At 42.0% G+C, this 26,301-nt stretch overlaps 1 long non-coding RNA gene across 4 annotated transcripts in view; it reads left to right on the forward strand.

Annotated features, from left to right (window-relative positions):
• The window catches only part of LOC147370824 (uncharacterized), a 53,703-nt gene that overhangs the window by 21,950 nt on the left and 5,452 nt on the right, over positions 1-26,301 (forward strand). The window contains exons 2-4 of one of the 4 annotated variants that reach the window (XR_015165496.1): positions 6,318-6,559; positions 6,901-7,100; positions 10,872-11,184. The exons of 1 other annotated variant lie outside the window; for it this stretch is intronic. This is a non-coding gene — a long non-coding RNA (uncharacterized LOC147370824). Of the gene's footprint in view, positions 1-6,317; positions 6,560-6,900; positions 7,101-10,871; positions 11,185-26,301 lie in introns of those variants that run through there. 2 more of the 4 variants (XR_015165497.1, XR_015165499.1) reach the window with 2 other exon arrangements.

Raw genomic sequence — 26,301 nt, forward strand, 5'->3', positions numbered from 1 at the left:
GGTGTAAAGTGTTGAGAAGAAAAAGGCTGCAGTTGGAGGGACTAGTTAAGAGTGCAGGTGAGAGAAAATGAGGGTCTGCTTGGTGTTCCGAGGGGAGAGACTCTGAGTTTGTAATAACACCTGGGGCAGCTGAGGCTGAGCAGTATCTTTGGAGAGCAGTCTTTCCTGCTGAGATACTTTACAGACTGGGTCAGAGGGAGGTGAGGAGACTTCTGAGATGGAGATGGGCAGGGGTGATCAAGGGGTTTTTGGTGGATGTCCTCTGTCCCTCAGTAAAGAGGAAAAGGTGATGGCTAAAAAGATAACCCTCTTTGCAACCCCATGGACTGTAGCCTGCAAGGCTCCTCTGTCCATGGGATTTTCCAGGCAAGGATACTGGAGTGGGTTGCCATTTCCTTCTTCAGGGTATCTTCCCAACCCAGGGAAGATTTATTGATACTTATCTATATATATATATTTTAAAATGCATGTTGTTCTCACTTGCTCTGCTTGACAATATCCGTGCCTTGGACAGAACAACTATATAACATCAATGAATGATATCACCTTAATGTTCCTTCTTGCCAAATTTTGTTGTTGTTGTTTAGCTGCTAAGTCATGTCCAACTATTTTGTGACCCCATGGACTGTAGCCAGCCAGGCTCCTCTGTCCATGCATTTTCCAGGCAAGAATACTGGAGTGGGTTGCCATTTCTTTCTCCAGAGAATCTTCCCGATCCAGGGATCGAACCTGTGTCTCCTATGTTGGCAAGCAAATTCTTAACCACTGAGCCATCAGGGAAGCTCTCTTGTCAATCCTCTTTAAGTTAACTTCTAAGCATAGCTGCAGGAACTATAACTATATATATAAATATTTATATACAATAATATGCAAAAAACTATATATATATTACAAACAGTGTTTTCAGGAAAAGGTAGGGAAAAGTTATCTGGCTTTTCCAAGCCTCATTTCAAGAAATGCAAATTCATTGACATTAAAATTTGCACAAATTTAAAATGACATTAAAATTGCACAAAATGCACTTTGCATTTTGTTTATAATGCACTAGAAGTCACAATAAAGCAAACACTCCATCATGACGTTCATAAAATGCCCATTTGTCAGTCACCTGTCAAGAGCAGTATACAACACAATTAGTCACAAAGTTAAAGTGGAGTGTCAGAATTTGTGCTCAGCTTTCTAAAACTTGGCAAGACTGAGGACTATTTTTATTTTGAGAATGGCCCTTCTAAGTGTGTTGATGGTGACTAGGAACGCTGTCTCAGGAGAAGGAATATACATGCCATCACTCCAATTTTCTGACTAAAGTCGGGCAACTCCTTTTCACTGAAGTTTGGTTAACAGCCAGAGGCAAATGAAAAATACATGCTGAACAGCAAGCTTTATGCTCCAAAACACAATTCAGGAAGGTAATTTCTCTTTATTTCCCCCCAGTGATCGTCAAGGGAGGCTGACCTGTAAACTCAGTGCTTCTTCATTACTTAAGATCTATAGGACAGATGAGAACATTTGGACACTAACAGCAGGAATCTTAGAGTGGATGGAAAGCCAAATTGATGAGAAGGGATTTAAAAGAAGCAATTTACCTAGGTCTAGTTGTTTAGATTTGGCTGGTTTCCAAGGCTGTTGAAACTCCCAAGTTTTAAGATGGGAATGAGGTCTATAGCTTAGCTCCGGTTACCTGCTGCTTACTGATCAGGGAAAATAAAAAGCTTGACAAAGGAAAGGCTGGTGCATTGGTGCTCAATTTAAGCATGTGTCAGAATCACCTGGGGGTTTGTTCAAACACAATATGCGGAACCCCGCCCCAGTGTTTCTGATTCTGTAGGTCTAGGGTAGGGTCAGGCGGCACCAGTGGGGAACTGCCTGCCAATGCAAGAGACATAAAAGATGCATGTTTAATCGCTGGGTCAGGAAATTCCCTGGAGGAGGGCATGGCAATCTACTCCAGTATTCCTGCCTGGAGAATCCCATGGACACAGGAGCTTCGTTGGTTACAGTCCACAGGATTACAAACAGTCAGACACAACTGAAGTGACTTAACACACACCACAGGGTAGGGCCAGAAGATCATTTCTAGGCAGCTCCCAGGTGATACAGTTGCTGCTGGTATGAGACTATAATTGAAGAATAAGTTACAATCCTGAGTGGAGACTGGACTTTAGTGAAAGAATAAAGGAACCGATTTTATTCTGGACAAAGAGGATGAAGAAGCAAACTATCTTACCCACGGGAAGGACTGAGTCAGAAATTCATTTGAAATCAATAATCTGCAGAATTGGAGAAAGAGGCCTTAAGTGGCAAGGAGAGCTATTGTAAGGTTAGATATAAGGGAAATATTTAGCCAGCAAAGTTAAAGGATGGATTCTTCAAATGAGTGATCTAAAAGGGAAATCTTTCATCATTTTAATTCCAAAGTACTAACTTTAAGACTTACAGCTCATAAAAGAAGTACATTTGAAATAAGCAAAAAATAGAAACTTATTTGAAAAATTTTAAACTAAGACTTCTGGAATTAAAAATAAAAAAGAATCTGGCTTAAGGAGTCTACGTTGGCTGAATTCCGGTCTTTTCCTACAGTATTCCTGGAGCTAGGTGACAGTCAGAGAGGCTTAAACAAGTGAGTCCTAGGGCCTGAGCTACTCATTTAATGAAAACATGATTGGTCCTGCCTGTAAGAAAAACTTGATCTGAATTTTTCTTGAGGGGATTGGGTGGGAAAACTGCAAAGACATAAATTTCTCATTGACCTTTATATGTGGACATCTGCTTTGTCTTGAAAATGTAGTTGGAAGATCCAAGAGCCATTAAAAAAACAAAACCAAAGTCATAGGGTAAGTTCCCCTCACAATTCAGTATGAAAAAAGTGGCTTTCTCCATTATCTTTTTTTTTAATTTTTAAAATTATTATTTGTTTTTGTCTGTCCTGCGTCTTTGCTACGTGGGCTTTTCTCTAGTTGCAGAGAGTGGGGGCTCCTCTCTAGCTGTTGTGCTCAGGCTTCTCAGTGATGTAGCTTCTCCAGTTTCAGAGCACGGGCTACAACGTTAGAGAGCTTAAGGAGTTGCCACACCTGTGCTCAGGAGTTGTGGCTTCCGGGCTCTGGAGCACAAGCTCAGTCATGGAGGGGCGTGGGTTTAGTTGCTCTGAGGCATGTGGAATCTTACCAGACCAGGTTCTGAACCTGTGTCTCCTGCATTGGCAGGTGGATTCTTTACCACTGAACCACCAGAGAAGCCCCACAAACTGTCTTGATTTCTTTTTATCACATGATGAAAGATATTAAATTTACTCTGTTCCTGTTTTGGTCATGACAGCCAGGAATCCAAGAGCTAAGTTTTCTGTTCAAGTCTGGCAGCTTCCTTTGAAATGCTTTTCTGATAGTTGTCTCTCCCTAGCCCCCTGAGGGCTTCTCCAGTTGACACCAGTGGTAAAGAATCCATCTGCCAATCCAGGAGACACAAGAGATGAGGGTTTGATTCCTGCGTTGGGGAGATCCCCTGGAGGAGGAAATGGCAGCCCACTCCAGTATTCTTGCCTGGAAAAGTCCATGGATAGAGAAGCCTGGTGGGCTACAGTCCACGGGGTTGCAAAGAGTCAGACATAACTGAGCACACACACGCAGAACGAAGCCCCTTATTTCTTAAGACTTTTTTTTGGTCTCATGTAAATGTTCTTCCTATCAAAAGCTTTTCTGGCGTAGACACTGTCACATATAATAAATTTTACAAATTGTATACAGAATCCTATTTTGTTGTTGCTTAGTTGCTAAGTCATGTCTGACTCTCTTGTGACCACTGTGGACTGTAGCCACCAGGCTCTTCTGTCCATGGGATTTCCAAGGCAAAAATATTCGAGTGGGTTGTCATTTCCTTCTCCCGGGGATCTTCCCTACCCAGGGATTGAACCTATGTCTCCTGCATTGGCAGGCTGATTCTTTACCACTTAGCCATCAGGGAAGCCCTAAATATATAAATGTCTCTCCGTCTATAAAGATAAGGCTGACCCTCAGGCAGGATATTCTTTCTGGGGACCATAACATTATCACAAAGAACATGGGCTTTGAAGCCCATTCCTGCCCCACTGGCTGTGTGGATTCTTTCTTTAACCTCTGTGGACCTCAGTAAGATGGCCTAATTACAATGCAAGCTTCAAAGATTCTTGGGAGGACTAATTAGTGCTTTGAATAAAGTGCTTTGAATGGTGCCTGGACTACAGGAAATATTTAGTAAATGTTAGCTCTGTCGGTTAGAAACACTGGTGATGGGATTTTGTGACCCACTCAGTTGTGGAGTTAAGCAGTACCATTTCAACCACAGGATCACGTTTCTGGGTGATGGGAGCTCTGGTTTTAATTTGGACTTAATTTGCAAGAATGAGTGCTCATGATGAGAAGCTTCTATGGCCATGGTGTGGCCAGTGCAGAACCCTGGGGCAGCAGACAGAGAGCAGCAGAAAAATGCAGCACTGCAGAGAGGGGGAGAGACCGTTCCCAGGGAAACAGGTTGCTAGGGGCAAGCATTTGGCAGAGGGAGCCAGAGAAATACAATTTCCTTGAACTACATCTAATGAAAGTGCTTACACTGAACTTTAAGCAAGTGTGACTTGAACCTGAGGATGTTGATGAATTAGAAATAAGGCATCTGAAATTACCCTCACTGCAGCATGGGCTACTTTATGGCAAGAACAATATGGTCACACAAGACTAGACAGTAAGAGTGTGAAAGTGAAAGTCGCTCAGTCCTGTCCAACTCTGCGACCCCATGGACTATACAGTCCATGGAATTCTCCAAGCCAGAATACTGGAGTGGGTAGCCTTTCCCTTCTCCAGCGGATCTTCCCAACCCAGGGATCGAACCCAGGTTTCACTGCATTGCAGGCAGATTCTTTACCAGCTGAGCCACAAGGGAAGCCCAAGACAGTAAGAGTGTGGGTGACACAAAGTCTGGAATTGATCATGATAGATTTAGTTAATGTTTTGGGGAAAACAATTCAGAAGCAAAAGTCACAGTCAGATGGATAGTTATATGTGGCTGTGTAAAGTTGTATGCCAGACAATTATAAACTGTTCTCATCTTATCATACGTGTTGTATTTCTTGGTGATGATTTTTTTGTAAAGTTCTGAGTTGAAGAACTGTTCCAGGTACTGACAAATAGATGTTTACAATAGATAGAAAGGATTAGTTGCTCAGTCATGTCTGACTCTTTGCAATCCCATGGACTGTAGCCCGCCACGCTCCTCTGTTCATGGAATGCTCCAGGCAAGAATACTGGAGTGGGTAACCATTCCCTTCTCCAGGGGATCTTCCTGATGCAGGGATCAAACCTGGGTCTTTCTTGCATTGCAGGCAGATTCTTTACCATATGGCTACCAGGGAAGCCTGGTGTGCTGCAGTCCATGGGGTTGCAAAGAGTCAGACATAACTTAGTGACTGAACAACAATGGATAGAATCCACTGACTCCTGACAATGAGATCATGGTGTCCAGAGCGAGCGAAACAAGTTATGAGTCTTAGTAGAACTGAGACTAACTGTAAAATGTTAAAGGGGGCTGTATTACTTAGAGTTCTCCAGAGAAGCTTCCAGAACCAACAGTGTGTGTGTGTGTGTGTTTGTGTGTGTGTGTGTGTGTCTATCTCTACATACACTTTTAGAAGTTGGCTTACATGGTTGTGGAGGGCTGGAAAGTTTGAAATTGGCAGGGTATGCTGGTAGGCTGGAGACCCAGGGAAGGGCTGATGTTACAGCTTGAGTCTGAAGGTGTCTGCAGGCAGTATTCCTCCTCCTTTCTTGGAGGACCAATGTTTTTCTTTAAAAGCCTTCAATTGGTTGAAGCCCACTCACATTATGGAGAGTAATCTGCTTTACTCAGATGATTTAAATGTTAATCTCATCTAAAAATACCCTCACTGTGACATCTTGATTGGTATTTGGCCAAATATCTGGGTAGTCTAGTCAGTTTGACACATAAAATTACCCATCACTGGGACTCTTCCTGAAATCTCAGAATTTTCACTGGAACCAGAGCCATAGGCTATTGCAACACTGTAAAGAGTTGCTAGACATACCTGCTAGGCTGACTGTAAAGTGATCACCTTATTCCTGTGACCCTTGTCTCCATCACTCACCTCTAGTCTATGTAACAGAACGGAAAACTAGGAAGAGATTCACTGAAGGAAACTGGAGGGGAGTCTGCTTTGCTTTTGCCTCTCCTTGGGGTGGGCACTGCTTTCCCCACCTCTACCCCTGCCCCCATGAAGGGAGGGAAGTAGGAAGTCCTATCTGTGGGGACTGAGAGAACATGTTTTACTCTCTAAGACCTGCTGAGCTACAGAAACCCATAGATTCCGCTCCAGTGAATACCAGAGGTGGATCACACTTAGAGACTTCTTGAGAGAACCCAAGATGTGGCCCCAGAAGCTTTGGAAGATTCTCAAATATGGAGAGTAGTTTCCACTTCCATCCTAGAGAACTGTGGGAAGAACATCCTAAAGAGAGCTGCCCACAAAGGCAGAGGAGGCGCAGAGTGGCCTGTGCCTTCAGAGACTCGCCTGGACAAGGTAAGGGGTAAGGATGAGTGAGTTTCTCAGGAACTAACTGGAATCATGACAGATGGCCAGGCTCCAGCCATTCAGATGAGACTTTACCCATGCTGGCTATATGGGGACCCTGCCGGTAAGAGAAAATGAGGGGGGCTGCAGGCACAGGAATCAGATAACATCACTCATGTCAGGGTACATAGAGGTCCCACTGAATTTCTCCTCACTGTGAGCTCCATGACAGAGCCAGCATTTGGACACCAGATGTGGAAATGCAAGATGGCAGACAAGGCTGGATAAGTTTCTGTCAGTTTTTGCTCTTTTCTTTCCAACCACCCTCCTTCCTCTTTTTTGGCTTGCAGGCAGAAGCAGCATTTTGAGGACCACGTGGCTGGGTGTGGGATGTGAAGGAATAATAAGGAGAGATGGTGCAGAACTGTCCAGGCCGCTCTACTGTCTATTCCAGGCCTGAGAGCGTGAACCAAGGGGAGGCTGACACCTCAGGCCGGGTGTGAAGTCGACCCTTTGGTTTAGATTCACCTGGACTTTTTAATACTTGAAAGTGAGTCTTGAAAGCGTCTGGATGAGAGAGCTTCTGGGGTGGGGAAGGAATCTAGCAAAGCATGTTTGAAGGCAGTGACGCAAGAAAACGTCTCTTTCCTTGTGTCCTCCGTTGAGTTCAGCTCTCTCAGTACACTGGTTATACAAATTTAAAGACTCAGTCCTGTCTGAGTTCATATGTGTCACTGCCCTGATTATCATACTGCACTGACTTGCAATGCTTTGTGGCCCTTCACATGTCTGGGCACTGTACCTCTGTCACCCGAGGGTCAGGAGGAGGATGGGGCTAAGAACTGAGGCAAATGCGATTAGTAGTGTAACAGGCCAATGTGTGCCGTGTGCCAACTGAAGCAGCCTGTCAGAGCAGGTGAAGTTTCCACTGCAAACACTCATTTATAATCCTGCTGTTTCTCTAGGGTTAGAGTAGCGTGCAGACAACTGAAATAAAAGAGTTAGTGATGTCTGCAAGACACTATGGCTTATTATATGTAGCCCCTTTTTAAATCAAGTGGAGAGAGTCAGCCCTGAAGTTATGGGTATTATCAATAAATACTTAAATGCCTATTTCCGGATATCCCTTTCACTTGCTGTGCTAGACATTATTACAAAGTAACGGGTTGATTTTTTTTCAGCTTGTATGAATAATTTACTTATGTCCAGCCTTTGTTCTGGGGCATTATGGTGTGAACTAATTTTATTGTTTGAAAAGCCTTGGTCTCCCCTTCCCACTCCTGTTGAGACTTCTTGTTTAATCAAGTGAAACAATACAGATGAATACATAATACTGACAATGAAAGATCTCAGGATGAAAACTGATGCTAAACAGGTTAACAGTGAGGTGAGATCATGCATTTACTTCAGTGCTTAGTGTGATTATGTTAAGGGATGGCAAATATTAGGCAGATGAGAGCTGCAGAGCCTTCCATATTCACCTCAAAGGTTTCTCCTCCCCCATTTCATCTTTCTTCTTTCTCAGAAGACGTCTGAAAAGAATAATACACGTTTGGAGGAACTTTTTTTTTTTTTTTTTTGCAATTGGAGCATCATTTGTTTTTGCAATTCTTCACCAAAGTAAAAGATTCTCTTTCAAAGGTTAACCTTGTATTCCCAGCCTGAGGACTAAGGGAATCAAGCTAACTCAAGTGGCTGACTCATGGTTTTGAGCCTTAAGAAGAAAAGTCTGACAGGAGAGAGAGATGCTGGCTAACAGGAAAACCACAGAAGGAGTAGGAATGGATGAAGGCCATGTGACATCAGGAGCTGTAAAACATAGGCAGAAGGGAAGTTAGGAAGCCAGTAACCCCAAATTCAAGCCAGCAGAGTGCTAGCTGCTGTACAGAATTCAGTTTCCTAAACATTTTGGAAAAAAAAAAAAAATGAATGAATGGGCCTTACTAAGAGTCACTAGGATCCATTAAGGTGTCTGTGATGGTGGTATTTGCATCTTTAAAAATATGCCTGGACTATTGTCTCTGGAAATTTTCAAGTTGTATTGGATAATTATGAATTTTCTCCATTTTTTATGATGATCAGACATTTCTTAAGAAAACACAGAGCCCAGGAAATAATGATGTTTATTAAAAAAATAAAAACTAATGAAATCCTTCTAGAATCTCTTCTAAAAATTTGCTTTGAGGGTTAATTGCTTCTCTTGCAAATTAGGTAATCGAGATGGTTCTGAAAGAGAAATGATATGCTAAAAAGTCTAGCACAATGACAATTATTCATAGCATGAAAGATAGTTTTCTCTCAATCCCATCCTTTATTTGATTATAATCAAGGTCAGAGGTTTTTTTCCGGATATTTCTTGCTAGCCTAAAGTGGATCCTTTGTTTTCTAAGAAAAAGGCCCAACATTCATGGCTGGGCCTCCCTGCCCGCTGCTTCCCACTTCCTGAGGCTCCGTGGGTCAGAGCCAATGCTTTGGACAGGGAACTGAAACACATCCTGCTCCAGGGCTGCTGGCCACTGGAGTGTGGCTGGAAGGAGTTTATGTCAGGCTGAGACTGGGGTCAGGAGCACTCTGAAGCGGCCATAACATTCACAGACATCCCAGTGTGAACAAGGGAACTCCTTAATACTTGGAAATTCTCTGACAGGGAGACCAGTTCCTACAGTTCTAAAGAGACTCTAGATGGGTCAGGCAACTCGAGTTGGCAGGGGTGATGCTGAGGGGAATAAAGGGCCAGCTGCGGAGCCCATCTCTGCTCCTGGAGGCTTTGATTGAGTACCCCTCCAGCTCTGCCGGAGCAGTTATCCAGAGCTGAGTTTGAGCCATACAGACTGAGATGCAGGAGGTACAGCTCCCTGGCCACTTCTTATCTCAAATCCTAGACCAACTAGCTGAAAAAACCAGAAAGTGGAAGTGTTAGTCACTCAGTTATGTTTGAATCTGCGACCCCACAGACTGTAACCCACCAGGCTCCTCTGTCCGTGGGATTTTCCAGGCAAGAATATTGGAGTGGATAGCCATTCCCTTCTCCAGGGGATCTTCCCAACCCAGGGATCAAACCTGTGTCTCCTGAATTGCTGATAGATTCTTTTACTGTCTGAGCCACCAGGGAAGCCCCAGACATCCTTATATCAATATAATCTACATCCATGGTTCTCAATGCAGGGGGAGGGGAAGGAAGGAGGGAGCAGGGACGGAGAGGAGAGAGAGGTATTCTGCCCACTGAAGACATTTTCAGTTGTCATAACCTGGGGGTGGTGGTGGAAGGGTTGCTACTGGTATTTGATGGGTAGAGACCAGGAATGCTGCCAAACATTCTACAATGCACACAATAAACCCTCAACCTAAAATGTCCATAGAGCTGAGGTTCAGAAAACCCTGAACTAAATGTCTGGTTTCAGCTGTTTAATGATCATGTTTTATTATCTGTGCTCTAGTCTTTAGTTTTAATGGCGCTTTATTAGGCTCAAACCTTTGTAATACACTCATAAGTATGTTAAAAACAGAACAATAGGCACTAAATGGAGTTACTTATGCTAAGCCTCACGTCATCAAACTGAGACTTAACTAACTGAATTACAGTTTTGGCTCTCCTAGAGATGGAATCTTAAACCAGTTGATCAGGAATTGCCTGATAGGCACAGTTAGGGGAACCACTACCTTCCCCTAAAGGAAAGTGACCTTGAAATAAACAGCTAGCTTTTTTTTTTTTGGTTTAGTATAACTTCCTCGTTCCTGTTCCCTTCTGCCTATAGAAGTCTCTCACTTTGTATTGCTCCTCCTTTATATCTGCTGATGTTGTTGTTCAGTCGCCCAGTCGTGTTCGACTCTTTGCAACCCTATGGACTGCAGCATGCCAGGCCTCGCTGTCCCTCATCATCTCTTGGAGTTTGTCCACGTTATATCTGCTAGATTAGATGTTTCCCAATTCAAATTGGTTTTTGGTCAAGTTCTTAAAATTTTTAGTGTGTGGCTTCCCTAGTGGCTCAGATGGTAAAGAATCTGCCTACAATGTGGGAGATCCAGGTTCGATCCCTGGTTTGGGAAGATCTCCTGGAGGAGGCCATGGAAACTCACTCCAGTATTCTTGCTTGGAGAATCTCCACAGACAGAGGAGTCTGGTGGGCTGTAATTCATGTGGTCGAAAAAGGCAGGACAAGACTGAGCGACTAACACACACTAGAGTTTCTTTGAGCAGGCATAATGGTTTAAGAAATTGTTTGTACCTCTGTGTATTCATATTTTAATTTATCAAATGAATATTTTTAAGCTGATGAAGACATACAGAATATATTGAATCTTAATTGCCTCTCAAATTCAGGGAGGCGAGGCCACCTGCTCCAGCCGAGGGAGACACTGAAGCAGGAGGGAAGATGTGGGTGATGGTGCCACCTCGTCGAGCTCTCTATGTCTCAGCTCCTCCCCTGGATGGTGCGGAAGATGGGCTTTATCTAGGTTCTTCTGGGGGCTCTGACTTCCTACCACTGAAAACACCTCGAAGTGGAAGCCCTACACCCATTTCACCTTTTCCTATGTTTTTATCAGGTATTTCTCTTCCCTCTTCTCTCAGCGACCAAATCACCTTCCCCAATTTTTCCTTTTCTATATAAAAAGCTTTTTACTCTAACTTAAAATGATTATTAGCTTTATTTCGTCCCTTTATTTACATCTAAATCCCTCTTTTTCCCCACTCAAAAATCATCTCCTCAAAGCCTCCCTTGACCCCAAATACCTACTGCACCAGTACATACATATTATCCTATCAGTTGGCTGAGGGCACTTTGACATATAACAGATATCCTCATGTTATATTCTAACGCTTTATGTGCCCCTTTAACCCTGAAATCCAGGTGTGTGTCTTCTCTCTCTGTAGACCACAGAGTTCTGAAATATGAGCACCTCTGTATTTAATCATCATACAGGATGGATGGTCACAAGTGCTTTCCTAGCTATTAGTAGGAGACGAGGCATCAGCAACACAAACCTTGTGAGAAAATAACAGGCAAGTGAAACTATCTTATTATATTCAGGGATATATATGGAAAATGCCCTCAAATTGGATATTGTGAAAACAAAAATATCACTGATATAGTTAAATCACTGATGTATTTATAAATGTATAAATCAAATTTATACATTTGATTCTATAAATTAGACACAGAATCTAATTTGAATTAATTCTGTAAATGAAAAATTAACAGAAAAAATCTTCAAATCTATTGAAATATAAAAGTCCGTTTATAACTTGTAAAACAGATTAGACAGACATTGTATATTCTCCATTTTTCTCTCTCTCTCTTTTAAAAGCATTCCAAAAAATGAAATGAAACATCTCCTGAATTTCTAACAAATATCCATCAAGGTCCTTCATGAAACTTTTCTAGTAATTACCACTGTGACTTCTGGTAAGTCATTTAAACATTCTGGGTCACAATTCTCTCACATATAAAACTGATTTTTGATGGACCTAAGATGGTAAGTTCCAATTTTCGCTACACAGGGTACCTGAGTACCTTTTTAAAAAATCCTAATGTCCAGGTAACATTCCAGACCAAATAAATCAGAATTTCTGGAGCTGGTACAAAACAATGGTATTTTTTAAGCTCCCCCAATAATTCCAATATTCAGCCCAAGTTAAGCCCAATGTTTACGCCTAACTTAAACCAAACTGCTTAAACCAGTGACTTGCTGAATGTTTTTGAAACAGCCACTATCAGAAAAAGTAGTTCATATTGTGCCTAAGTACACACACGGGTATGTTTTAATATTTCAATAAAATAATTTTGTGGACTATCTGTTAAATTTACAAAACAACTGTCATCACTCTGGTACTTTATATTCAATTTTATTCCATCAGAAACATTGTTTTCTCTAAGACCCATAGGTTGAAAAACACTATATACAGTTTGGCCACTAGACGGAGCCCTTGTGTTTAATAACTGGAAAACACCTCCTAGTTAAGGACTCCATAGAGCAAAGGAAAAATAAACATGCATGATTTAATATTAATTTTACATCTGGCCAAGAAATTATGTTATAAGAAAAGGACCATAGCTATTGAAAAAAATAATAGTTATATTAACAGTAACTAACATCAAAGGAAAGATAAGACCCTGTGCATTACTCTGAGTCCTCCACCACTACAACCAGCTGGTAAGGTCTATATTCTGGCCCTTTCCCAGTTGAGGAAACTGAGTACCAGAAAGGTGAAGTGACATGACTTGCCCTTAAACAACGGCAGCCCCCATCACTGTGGGCAGAGAAAGGTTTGAAATCCAGACACAAAGGCACAAAGAGACAGAAGCAGAATTTTAAGTCCAAATGTGTTCACCTTTTGTTCCTATGACAAAGTGTAAGAAATTTAAGGTTTGTAACCCAGGTGGCTCAGTGGTAAAGAATCTGCCTGCCCATGCAGGAGACTCAGGAGACATGGGTTCAATCCCCTGGAGGAGGAACTGGCGACCCACTCCAGTATTCTTGCCTGGGAAATCTGTAGACAGAGGAGCCTGGTGGGCTACAATCCATGGGCGTCACAAAGAAGAGGACACAATTTAGCAATGAACACACACACAACATTAATACACGGGTTAAATTTGTATAAAATAGAAGCACACTGGAATTTCTTCTCTTCTCTAAATCCAGACTTCAAAGTACATACTTTAAAGAAAAGGGGAATACAAAGCACTATAGGGAGAAGCACAAAGGCCTGAGGCAGAGGCTCTGATGAGAGGCTTCCTACAACGAGGAACAAATTTTGGTTTTATTTGAAATGCCGGGTTGGCGGGTGGGCCCACTGAAGGGTTTTTGACAAGGGAAGGATTTTACTCCTTCATTCCTCTCTTGGGCAACATTTTTTTCTCAGAGGCCTGTCTTGATCATTGATGAGAACATTCCTGTTCTCTATCTCTCTATGAGGTTTTCTTTTTTCATCAGGATTTACCATTGACAGACATGATGTTAAATATCTTTTCATTTAATCTGTCTTTCCTCAACTAGATGTGGACTCCATAATGGAAGCTGAACGTTAGTAACTCACAGTGAAGGCCAGGGGAGGGAGAAAACGAGGAGCTATTGTTTAATGTGAACAGAGGGTCATTTGGGATGGTGAAAAAGTTTTGGAAATAGCTAATGGTGATGATTGAACAATGGTGTAAATGTAGTTAATGCCACAGAATTGTACAGTGGTTAAAATGGCAAATTATATATATATTTTCTCATAAAAAATCAAAATTATTAAAAAAATCAGTAACCAAAACTTCAAACTTGTAGAATCACTTGGAAAATATTACTATCACTTATGAAGTGCTTTCTATGTACAAAGCATGTAGTTTATATCCATTAACTAAGTGGATCCTTACAGTAACCCAATAAGGTAGACACTATTATTGTTCCCATTTTACAGATGAGGAAACTGAGGTACAGACTGGTTTAGCAATTTGCTCAAGGTCACTCAGCTAATAAGTAGAGGTAGGATTTGTACCTGGATAAGCTAATCCCAGGGATGGCGGAGCCTGGTGGGCTGTCTATGGGGTTGCACAGAGTCGGACACGACTGAAGCGACTTAGCAGCAGTAGCAAGCTGCTCTTAACCTACTATCACAGTCTGTAACACCTAACATAGAGCCTAGCATATAATCATCTAATATTTGTTACAAGCGTAACTACTTTCAAATGGTTACTTTGCTGCTGGGTAGAGAACAGACTGGAGGGGTGAGAGGAGCATGGCGATCAGCAGGAAGGCTTCTGTAGGAAGTGAAATATGCCAACGTCCTGGAGGTACAGGCAAGCGGATGGTTTACATATATTGCAAGATAGAGACAAGTACCCATTATCAGGATATGCTAATGGGTCTAACTGGAGGAACGAAAGATGAAGTTCAATCTAAGACTGTACTGTCCAATATGGCGGTCACTCGTCACATGAAGCTACTGAGCACTTGAGGCTAGTAAGACATGAGATGTACTATTGGGTATAGAATGCATTCTGGATTCTAAAGGCTGAGCACAAAACAGCCAACTACCTTACAAGTAATTTTTATATTGATATAGAAATAGCATTATTTTTGACATATTGGATTAAATACAATAGATTATTAAGAAATACAATATACAGGCATACCTCAAAGATACTGGTTCAGTTCCAGACCACCAAAATAAAGCAATATCACAATAAAGCAAGTCACATCAATTTTTTGGTTTATGCACTGGAAAACCAAATAAAATGCACTTGGAAACTATAAAGAAATTTATGTTTACACTATACTGTAGTCTATTGTATGCAATAGCATTATGTCTAACCTACGTACATACCTGAACTAAAAAATACTCTGTTGTTAAAAAATGTTAACCATTATCTGGTGATGTAGTGTTGCCATAAACCTTTGATGTGTAAAACAAAATAAACGCAGTATTTGCAGTGAAATAAAGCAAAGCACAGAACGAGGTGTGCCTGTAATATTAAATGTGTTTTTAAATGTGACTACTAGAAAATGTGAAGTGACACATGTGGTTCACATGGTATTTCTATTGAAGGTGCTGATCTAGGATAACGTCCTCGTTTCTTGCTTGAACAATGCAAGTAATGGCACATTCGCTGAACTGGAAAAGGAGAGAAGGAGATTTAAAGATGAACATTTAAAAATTATGTTCTGGAATATATTAATAGGTTTGCAATGTATGTGAGACATGCAGGTGGAGATGGGGAGCACGAAGCTTGAAGCAGAGGTCAGGGCTGGCACTGGACCTGTAGGTGCCATCAACCTGCAGATGACACTAAAGACCCTTCCTGGATAATCTATTTGTTGGAAGAAATCAGTCAGCACCCAGAAACAAGACCCGAGGCACCAACAGTTAGGGGCTGGCTAGAAATAAACAGCAGATATGGGCTTCCCCGGTGACTCAGATAGTGAAGAGTCTGCCTGCAATGCAGGAGACCTGCGTTTGATCCCTGGGTCAGGAACATGCCCTGGAGAAGGAAATGGCAACCCACTCCAGTAGGAATCTGGTGGCTACAGTCCATAGTGTCACAAAGAGTTGGATTCAACTGATTGACTAACACTTTCATTGCAGAAATGATGCTGCATTCAATTTTCTAGCTAAGAAAATACCTATAAATTCATTATGGTTTCATATCAATGTACTTTTGTTTGGAATTAATATTTTTGTGTGAATTACAGTTGATTTCAATATATGCTTTGCTGTTGTTGTTCAAATACAAGTCAGGTCCAATTCTTTGTGACCACATGGACTGCAGCACTCCAGGCTTCCCTGTCCTTCACTATCTCCCGGACTTTGTTCAAATTCATGTGCACTGAATCAGTGGTGCCATCCAACCATGTTATCCTCTGCCACCCCTTCTCCTCCTGTGCTAAATCTTTCCCAGCATCAAGGTCTTTTCCAATGAGTCAGCTCTTCACATCAGGTGGCCAAAGTACTGGGGCTTCAGCATCAATCCTTCCAGTGAATATGCAGGATTGATTTTCTTTAGAATTGACTAGTTTGATCTCCTTGCTGTCTTTACAAGAGTCTTCTCCAACACCACAGTTCAAAAGCGTCAATTGTTCGGTGCTCAGCCTTCTTTATGGTCCAACTCTCACATCCATATGTGACTAATGAAAAAAACCACACCTTTGACTATATGGATCTTTGTCTTAACCTCAAGTGTATACTGAGGTTATCAATGTCAGTAACCTCAATACATGCTTGCTGCTGCTGCTGCTAAGTCACTTCAGTCCTGTCTGACTCTGTGTGACCCCATAGACAGCAGCCCACCAGGCTCCCCCGTCCCTGGGATTCTCCAGGTAAGAACACTGGAGTGGGTTGCCATTTCCTTCTCCAATGCATGAAAGTGAAAAGTGAAAGTGAAGTTGCTCAGTCGTGTCCGACTCTTAGAGACCCCATGGACTGCAGCCTACCAGGCTCCTCCGTCCATGGGATTTTCCAGGCAAGAGTACTGGAGTGGGGTGCCATCACCTTCTCTGCAATATATGCTTAGGATTGCTTTTATTCTTTAGACTATGTTTGTGGAGGTTAGCGGCAGAAATCCCTGGAAAACTTCCTTTGTGTAGAAATAACAAAACTCAATATGATAAAAATAGTACTGTAGATGAATCTCACCAAATCCCTAAATATCCAACATGGAGGGAAAAAAAAATGCCCCTTGAGCTCTTAAGTGACAGCTTCTTCATGGAAACTGCCCTGGTAGGGTGATGTGCTCTCTGAGAGAGGGACACATTTTTAGAGACTTTAGAAAACTTTATTTAATCCTCCAATTAAATATTTCTTTAAAGAACTCAGTTTCAGATAACAATGAATGGCCACATAGTTAAGAGCTCAAAGTTGTCCAGTACAGGTGGCGCTAGTGGTAAAGAACCTGCCTGCCAATGCAGGAGGCATAAGAGATGTGGGTTCGATCCCTGGGTTAGGAAGATCCCCTGGAGGAGGAAATGGTAGCCCATTACAGTATTGGAGAAATAGTAGCCTGGAGAATCCCATGGACAGAGGAGCCTGGTGGGCGACAGTCTGTGGACTTGCAAAGAGTCGGACATGACTGAAGTGACTTAGCATGCACATACGCAAGTTAATAAATGCGTTTAGTGGAGTTCCTGGCCTGTGGTGAACACTTGGTAAGTACTACTGTTGTTCTTATCTTACTAATAATACCAAAAATCCCCCGCCACCATCCCCATTCAGTAAAAACTGTACTATGAATTTTGATCTTGGGTGAGTAATATGCTGTCTAATCCTCTTTAGTGATGCTGAGCACAAGCAGCGCATTGCAGGATAAACTGTACACTTACAACCATTCTTATCCAGACAACCATTTGGTTTTCACGTTCAGAACAGTATCCGATAAACTACATGAGATACTCAACACTTCAGTATAAAATAAGCTTTGTGTTAGATGATTTTTGCTCAGCTATAGGTTAACTGTTCTGAGCACATTAAGGAAGGATGGGCTAAACTGCAATGTTTGCTAGGTTAGGTATATTAAATGTAGTTTTGATTTACAATATTTTCAACTTAAAATGGGTTTATTGGGACGTAGCCCCAATGTAAGTTGAAGATCTGTGTATACACACACACACACACACACACACACACATATATATACTGTATGTGATCATATCCTGTAACATTATGTCAACTCAGCTGGTGTTTCCCATCCTGTTCTGAGAATTCAGCACTGCTTTCCCTGTGGATGTGTTCTTTGACTTGGTTTAAAGGTGTAAATTTGTGCTCCTGGTGTTATCATGTGGAGGGGACGCCCCCCCCTCCACCCCCATTAAAGTAGCACTTTCCGTTCCCACCCTCCATCAGTCACTTCTCTCCAGGTTGGGGGAGTGACTATATAGAGGCTTTGGGAAATGGAGCTCTCTTTTCAGAATCCACCTGAAGGCAAGGATAATGTGTTCTGTTCTCCCCTCTGAGAGGTCAGTTGCATATGGACAGACCCCCATGGGGGAGGCCTGAGACTGTCCTGCTGTGGATGGTAAGTAATGATTATGAAATGTGACAAACGTGGGAATTCCCAACAGCTTAATTCTCAGAAAAGGTGTATTTTTAAATTGTTGCCTGACCCTTGTTCATCTTAGTGGGCTCAGAATTTAAGCACAGGGAAGAGGAGTATTATTTACTGATCTTGAATTCTCAACATCTGGTATGTATAGCTGGGAACTTTGAGAAATAGACCAAGAGTAAAGAGGTTTTAGTGGGGCCTAGTCACATGCTCTGGCTTCTGGGGTCAGCAGGGGAGTTGTGTGTTTAAATCTTGGTAGTTGGCCTGTGTCTATTTTGTACCCTATGACTAGTTTTTACCACTGGCTTTTAACCAGAGAGGCTGAGCAAAAGGCTTCAGGCTTTGGCAAGTGTGGGTATTGTGGGATTCCAACTGTAGCTTAGGATGGCTTTATTTATAGGTGAATGGCTGTTTCTGAATTGGTAAAAAGATAGTGGGTTGGCCAAAAAAGTTTATTTGGGTTTTTCTGTAACAGCGTATGGAAAAACCTGAACAAAGTTTTTGGCCAACCCAATATTTATATCCTGGCAGGACTGTTGCTGCCAGCCTTGGAAAGCAGTCATATTGGAGGCCAAGACGGGGAAAGTGTTTGTTGGTTATGGGCCTTCTAGATAATCAGGAGCTGAGTGACTTTGCTGCTTGACTCAAAAGAGCAAATATAGCTGTGCTCCATGTGCAATGCTGACATTGAAAGGTTCTAGCTTTAAATTATTATTAGTGCTATTATTATTTTTAATTTTATTGAAGTAAACAGTTGGTTTAGGTCTTCCCCAGTGACTCAGAGGTAAAGAATCCACCTGCAATGCAGAAGGCTAGAAGGAGACAGGGGTTCAGTGCCTGGGTAGGGAAGATCCTTTGGAGAAGGGAATGGCAACTCACTCCTGTATTCTTGCCTGGAAAATTCCATGGATGGAGGAGTCTGGCAGACTGCAATTCATAGGGCTGCAAAAGAGTCGGACATGACTTAGTTACTGAGCAACAGCAATATACATATATATATATGTTGCAAAGAGTCAGACACAACTGAGTGACTAAACAACAATAAACTGTTGATTTACAATGTTGTATTAATTTTTTACAGCAAAGTGACCCAGTTATACATATATATTCTTTTTCATATGGTTTGTCACAGAATATTGAATATAGTTTCCTGTGCTATATAGTATGACCTTTATTTGTTTATTCATCCTATATATAATAGTTTGCCTCTGCTAATGTCAAGCTCCCAGTCCTCCTCTCCCCACCTTGACAACCACAATCTTGTTATCTATATCTGTGAGTCCGTTTCTGTTTATGTTGATTTGTATCATATTTTATATTCCACATATAAGTGATATCATATATTTATCTTCCTCTTTTTGACTTACTTCTTAGCTTTAAATAATTAGCATTCAGCCCAGGGAGGTAGCATTACTCTGGATGCCTCAAAATACATGAACATTCAGGGCCAAAAGAGAGAATTAATATGGTTAACTTCTTTTAATTATGTGCTGGCCCAAGGCTCTCAAGAGTCACCTGTGAAAGGTAGTATATTCAGAATAAATACATAGCATATGCCATGTATGAAAGTAGAAGTTTCATACAGGGTTGAAGTAGAAAACAACTCAGTGCAATGGTCACAAATCCAAAGGCGCATCACTAAGAATGAGCTAAAAAAGGAAGGACTCAGGTGCTTTGAAAAGTGTGCTTCAGTGTGACAATCATATCAAAAGCAGCAGAAGACTGAAAACAAAATAAACAAACTGATCAAAAGTTGAAGCAAAGAAAGATTTCCTTGAGGGAGAGGCTGACATCTTAGAAGATATGCTAAATAAATATGATATCTTTGACATCTGAAGAGACAGCTATGAAACGTAAGGAGGTATGCCTAAGCCTGTCAGTTCCTATTAAGGAGAGACTTTTAGATTGATATTAGACGGGAAAGAGTGATTTGAGCCCAAGGAAACCCCACAGAGGACTGAAAACACCTGAAATTACTCCTCCAGAGGGTGCTAAAGCCCAGGAAACGTTTGCAAACACTACTGCAGAATCTCCAGGAAGAGCCGTGGAGGACCCATATCCTGCTGATTGTGTTGGTATGCCGCTGCTGCTAAGTCGCTTCAGTCGTGTCCGACTCTGTGCGACCCCATAGACAGCAGCCCACGAGGCTCCCCCGTCTCTGGGATTCTCCAGGCAAGAACACTGGAGTGGGTTGCCATTTCCTTCTCCAATGCACGAAAGTGAAAAGTGAAATAGAAGGTAGTCATCTATGTAGACAGACTGGTTACGGAAAGACGTGGGAAGGCAGCAAAGACTTCCTGGGTGGGTTTTCAGGTGATAGAGATCTTGCAGGAGGTGTGCAGGTGTTTCCCATGATCTGAGGGACTTGCTCGAGAAATTGATGAGATTAGAACTTAAGACAGAAGGAGAGACATACTACAAGAGAACAGGCAGGATAATAATGGAGTGAGTTCAGGTCTTGGTTCCATGCTGATCTTGTGGAAGGGTATCACCTGGTGAAATCTCCAATGTGGAGGTGGGGGGACGGGTGCAGAGAGGTGTGATTTTTTTTTTTTTTGAACAGTAGATTTCTTGGGCTCATAATTTCTTATCTCTCACCATAGGAGACCCACAGGATAAGATCGAAAGTGGTATCTTAGAAAGTCAGTTGGTTTATCTATAAATCAAAGGGGAAAGAAGGCCCACAAATTCAGTAAACAGGGCTAGTCTCAAGTGTGTTAGAAAAGGGAAGAGACCAAGCTAAGGATTAAACTATCAGAAGTCTCCCTGAGATGGCCTAAAAGGCTAGATGATGCCACTGTAGAGAAATACTACACAGAGAAATGCTTCCCTAGATTCCAGTGGTCAAAACCTGAAGGAAACCAGTGTTTTAAGAGGAAAAGGGCAGAGGGAATGGTCCTCTGCAGGCTCCCGAGACACCAAAGCACTTCTAGCTCAGGAATCTTAGAGCAGTCCTCCAGTTTGAACCATTTGTGGATTCAGTGAAAATCCACCTGACGAACCATATTTCATAGATATAAGTGAGGCCAGAGCAAGAGATGGGAACAGACATTTGTCATAAGAGTTTCACAGAAGCCTGTGGTCATGTCACTAAAGTCTTGTACCCTCAGTGTAGATTGGGGTTCCAGAAACATGGGCTGAAAGGGGAAACAGAGCGGCAGAGACGTGGACCAGCACCATTTTCCAACACTCGTATTTCCACTGGAAATGGCAGGCAACTATCAAAGCCTGATACCTGGGTTTGCCACCATTCCAAATGGTTCAGTTTGCAAGGCAGGAAAGTCTCAACATTACATCCTGTTAAGGGAGACACTACATGCAAGGAGAAATGTCCTCCTGAATTCATAAACGCCAAAATTAATCTCTTGATGGGAATTTTCTCCCAGATGAATCTAGGTCATAGTCGCTGGAGTGCACGCACAGACCAGCTGGCAAGGTGGAAACCAGGACTCTCTCTGCTGACCCTTTCACTTTCTACCACTGAATCTCTGCTATGGTTTTTGGCAGCATGAAGTATGGGTTTGTGGAACGTAAGGGTGTCAGGGCTACCTTCTTTACCTGGGGTTGGCTTCATTTCTGCATTTTATGGGTGTGGGATCAGCACCACAGTGGCTAGCCATATTTTATTATCATTTGGAAGCACAAAATAATAGTTCATTTCTGAAATGCTGAAGTCGTAACACCTATCCACAGGAGGACAGCCCATGCTCATCCTAGGTGAATGAGACTGAACAGAATAAGATATTCAAGATCAATTCTAAGCTTAAATTTAAAATATTCTCCCCAAAAAAGTAAGAGAATTTTCAATTAATTTTGAAATTTGACTTTACCTTCTACTCCTTTGGATGTTAATCTTTAATTTCTCCCTGTGTAATTAGTAAGGGGATGAGATTTATATTCAGTAGAGCTGTTTTACGAGCATTTCATTATTAGAATAGCTATATGCTGTCTTTTAATCTCATTACAGAACCTCTGAAGGGCTATTTTGAACAATGTGGCTGTACGTAATTTGGGATGGGAAATAGAATACACACTGAATTTCAGATTTAGGTACAGGGCAGCTTTCATATTAACTTAATAACTGTATTTCTGACCTATTTTGGTGTTTTCTGGGGACAGAACTGGATGCTGCCTAGCCATGGTCCAGGGAGGAAGGTCAGAGTAGTAGTAGTTGGTCTGGAAGATGGCTTCATGAATTTGGAAGTGCTCTGACAGATATCAGTCTCACTGAGGGGGTGGTCACACATCCAGATGACCCACAGTCTTAAAGGTTGAGCCCAGAGAAGTTGAGAGACCATAACTCGGGAGTATGAAATGGAATCCTACACCCCACACAGGGTGTTTATTAGAATAACATCGCTGCCCTTTCTCTGCTGTTGCTCCTCATTCCATCCAGGTGAGGCGGTGTCACTTATTTGACTGATGTGGGAGAGAGGATGGAAGCCAAATGAATCGGCCCTTCTGTCTTCCTGGTATCTGCTCTGCTGAAACCTCACTCAGCTCTGATCCACCAGGGCAGGCTTCGTGGGATGGGGGTGGGAGCTGAAGTGCTAGGCTGGCCCATGGGTGGGTCATTCTGCCTCACGAAATACTTAAGAATTTTGCTTGGTATCAATTCTAAGCCATGTTGTTCAACAGCTTGGTCATGAAAAAGGTAACATTTCAATCTCTACCTATCTGATTCCTGCAACCACCGCTCTGTGGGTGCTAAGTTGCCTCAGCTGTGTCCGACTCTTTGCAACCCTATGGACTATAGCCTACCATGCTCCTGTCCATGGGATTCTCCAGGCAAGAATACTGGAGCTGGTTGCCCGCCAGGGGATCTTTCCAATCTAGGGATTGAACCTGCATTTCCTTATGTCTTCTGCATTGGTAGACAACTTCTTTACCACTAGTGCCACCTGGGAAGCCCCTCCATTGGTTCTGAATTTAATCAAGGAAAAGAAGTACAATCTCCTAATATACTGAATCCCTGACACTTGTACTCCTCAGAAATGGGAAAAGTATGCCTTAACTGGCTTGTCGGAATTGATGCAGAGTGACGATGAGGGCTCAGAATCCCACCTGCCTGGGCTCACATTCAGCTCCATCACTTCCTGGCTATGAACATATGGACATTTGGGAATAATGTGGCACCACTTCATAAAAGTTTTGGTGAAAACAAAATGAGATAATGTAGGCTATTTGTAAAATCCAGTTTTTTGGATCTCCTGACCCAGGTTCTTTGGCATAGAGTTCCTAGTAATAATCAGCATTTATTTAACACACGCAATGGATAAGGGTCAGTGCTAAGTAACACAGGGTATCATTTGTCACAAAACTGTGTAGTAGGTACTAGTATTATTTCAATTTTATAAACGAGGTAACCGAAGCCTAGATTAAAAAGATTTGTCTGTGATTACATGTTATGTGAATAGTAAAGCAGATATTTGAACTCTGAGTTCAGATTCAAGACTCTTAAATAATATGCTATCTCCCAAAAATAACATTGACCATTTACTGGCTGCCTTCTCTGTACCTAGCACATGTTAGGGGCTTTGTCTCATAATTTCCCCCTATCCTATGCAGGTCTAAGGGTATAGACTTTATAGTCAGACACATGTGATGACGAATTCCAACTCTGCCATTTTCTGACCTAGTACCCTTGGGGAGATTAAGCTCATCTCTCTGAGTCTCAATTTTTCACCTGTAAATTGTAGACAACAATACCTATACCGCACAGATTCGCTGTAAGCATTAAATGGAAAAATGCTTAGTAACTTGGCCCACTAGAAGCAATCAATAAGAGGCATCAACTCTCATTCCCATTTTATGATGAACAACAGACGATAAAGTTCACAAACGTCAGGTTCAAATCCTGACTTACCCAACTAAAACCTTGCTTTTTCCTCTCTGCTTTTCCTATTCCTAAGAATTTTTGGCCTCTTCTTGTTAATTTCCCATCACCACTCAGTCCTTCCAGGGGAGAACAAATCCATTCCGTACCTTTCGAAAGGTCCCCGGTTGTGTTCCATGGAGCCACCTTAGGGGCCTTGTGGGTGGAATGGGCACAGGTAGGGTAGGAGGGATGTGGAAATGCCCTGTCCACTCTGCTCCAACTGGGCTACTTCAGACTTCATTTGTCTGCCTAAGAGAGTTTGTTTTAATGCCTCTTGGCAGAACGAAAACAAACCTACGTGAGAGGCACACGAGATGGGAGCAGGAGGCTTGCCGTGGCCTGGGACTGAGGTGACGTCACCACTCCCCAGTGCAGGGCCGTGGGCCACTCTGCCTCAGCGTCTCTGTCTCAGTTTACTCAAGTGAACACACTATAATACACCTTTAATGTATCCTGGGGATACACGCTGAAATGTGCTTTGTGACACACAAAAGCACGGCACCAGAGTGCATGTATCCTGAAGCCAGACCCGCCACACCTGAATTCTGGCTCCCTCTCCCACTGTGACTCTGGGCCAGCCATTCACCCTCTCAGTACCTTAGTTGTCCTGTGAAGTGGAGGGAACAGCAGCATCTTCAACACACTGTTGGAAGGCCTAACTGGATGAAAGTGTGCAAACACTGTCCCGTAAGTGTTTTGTTACGTTTATTCTTACTCTCAGGTTTGAATGACCATGTTGGCTTTGTCCATCACAGTTCTTCCTGTGAAAACCTCTGCAAAACAGACCAGAAAATGCTGCCTTTTTCTGAAGGTTAAATACAACAAAAGACTGGGCAAATTCATGGACTGTCATGTGGTTTTCCACCGAATTGCCACAACCACCAGAGTGAAAAAAGGTTTTGGGTGGCTGGTAGGGGATATGTGGAGCCCAAGTTATCAAGCATTTGCTAAGCTCTAGCTTTCCTTTAGGAGAAGGCAATGGCACCCCACTCCAGTACTCTTGTCTGGAAAATCCCATGGACAGCAGAGCCTGGTAGGCTGCAGTCCATGGGGTCACTAAGAGCTGGACACAACTGAGCGATTTCACTTTCACTTTTCATTTTCATGCATTGGAGAAGGAAATGGCAACCCACTCCAGTGTTCTTGCCTGGAGAATCCCAGGGACGGGGGAGCCTGGTGGGATTCTGTCTATGGGGTCGCACAGAGTTGGACACGACTGAAGCGACTTGGCAGCAGCAGCTTTCCTTTATACAGTTAGTCTGAAAGTTGAATGACAAAATGTGAATTGAAATTATAGCCAGTTTTATAACTTCTACAGACTCAGACCAAACTATTCCATTAGTTTTATATTTTACAATTATAAATCTGTAAAAACAAATGCTGGTTCCCTCAGTAGCTTTAAAGCAACAAATAAGTTCTTGTGAATTTCAGCACAATGCCCAATTCTTTAAACTTCTCCATTTTTAAAGAAATCAGTTGCTGAGCCCAGAATTACAGGAAAAAAATGATTTATAAAATTCTACTTAGGACACATGGAGGGCATATTGAAAGAAACACTTTTATAACAGTCACCAAATTATAAGTCCCTGTGACTTAAAGGTCACTCAAAAAAAAAAAAAAAATGCTTAGGGAAATAAGGCAAAACACAAGAGCCAGCAGAAAGGCAATTACATAACAGGTCAAGGAACTGTCCTAAGATCCATGCAAAATCAGGTTAGAATCTGGCTGGCATCAGCTATAGCTACAAAGGGGAAATTGGAGTTCTCTCCTACCTCTCTTGAAATTATGGACCCAACATGAAAGACAACTAAATGAACGAAATGACACTCTGATACGCTATTACACTGCTCACCTTCTTAATCAAGAGCCTTATCACTGTAATTAGGCTTAGGATTATTATTTGACCTGGGTTTCACTTTTCTCTTTGAGAAAGCTTAGATAATAAAACGGAACCTAAACCTGTCTATAAAGATGACTATTATATATGCCTTTTATTTCAATTCAGGCCTCAGTAATAGAAGAAGATAATAACAGAACATTTAAAATTCTCCAAATCAGTCACTGCAATTGGCATTTTATGAAGTGATTCTGAATAGGGCTGTGGAGCAGACTCCGGCTCAGAAGTTGGGAAGGGAGGGCTGAGGTCGGATAAAGGGCATGGAGAGCCATACAAAATTTACTTTCCTAATTATCATAGACAAAAGCAGGCTTACAACTTTATATTTTTATTATATAAAATGTTCCAACCTAAAATATCTAAAAATCTTTTTTGCCTTGAGCTTTTGTAACAACTTTGGTCTGATAGTTAAAATAGTTTAAAAAACCATGCTGATTTTTATAAAATTTTGTAGGTTTTT

This window comes from Bos grunniens, chromosome 6 (assembly GCF_055505025.1).
Source record: "Bos grunniens cultivar Pamir isolate PY7600 chromosome 6, Bosgru_T2T1.0, whole genome shotgun sequence".
In the NCBI taxonomy this organism is placed as follows: Eukaryota; Metazoa; Chordata; class Mammalia; order Artiodactyla; family Bovidae; genus Bos; species Bos grunniens.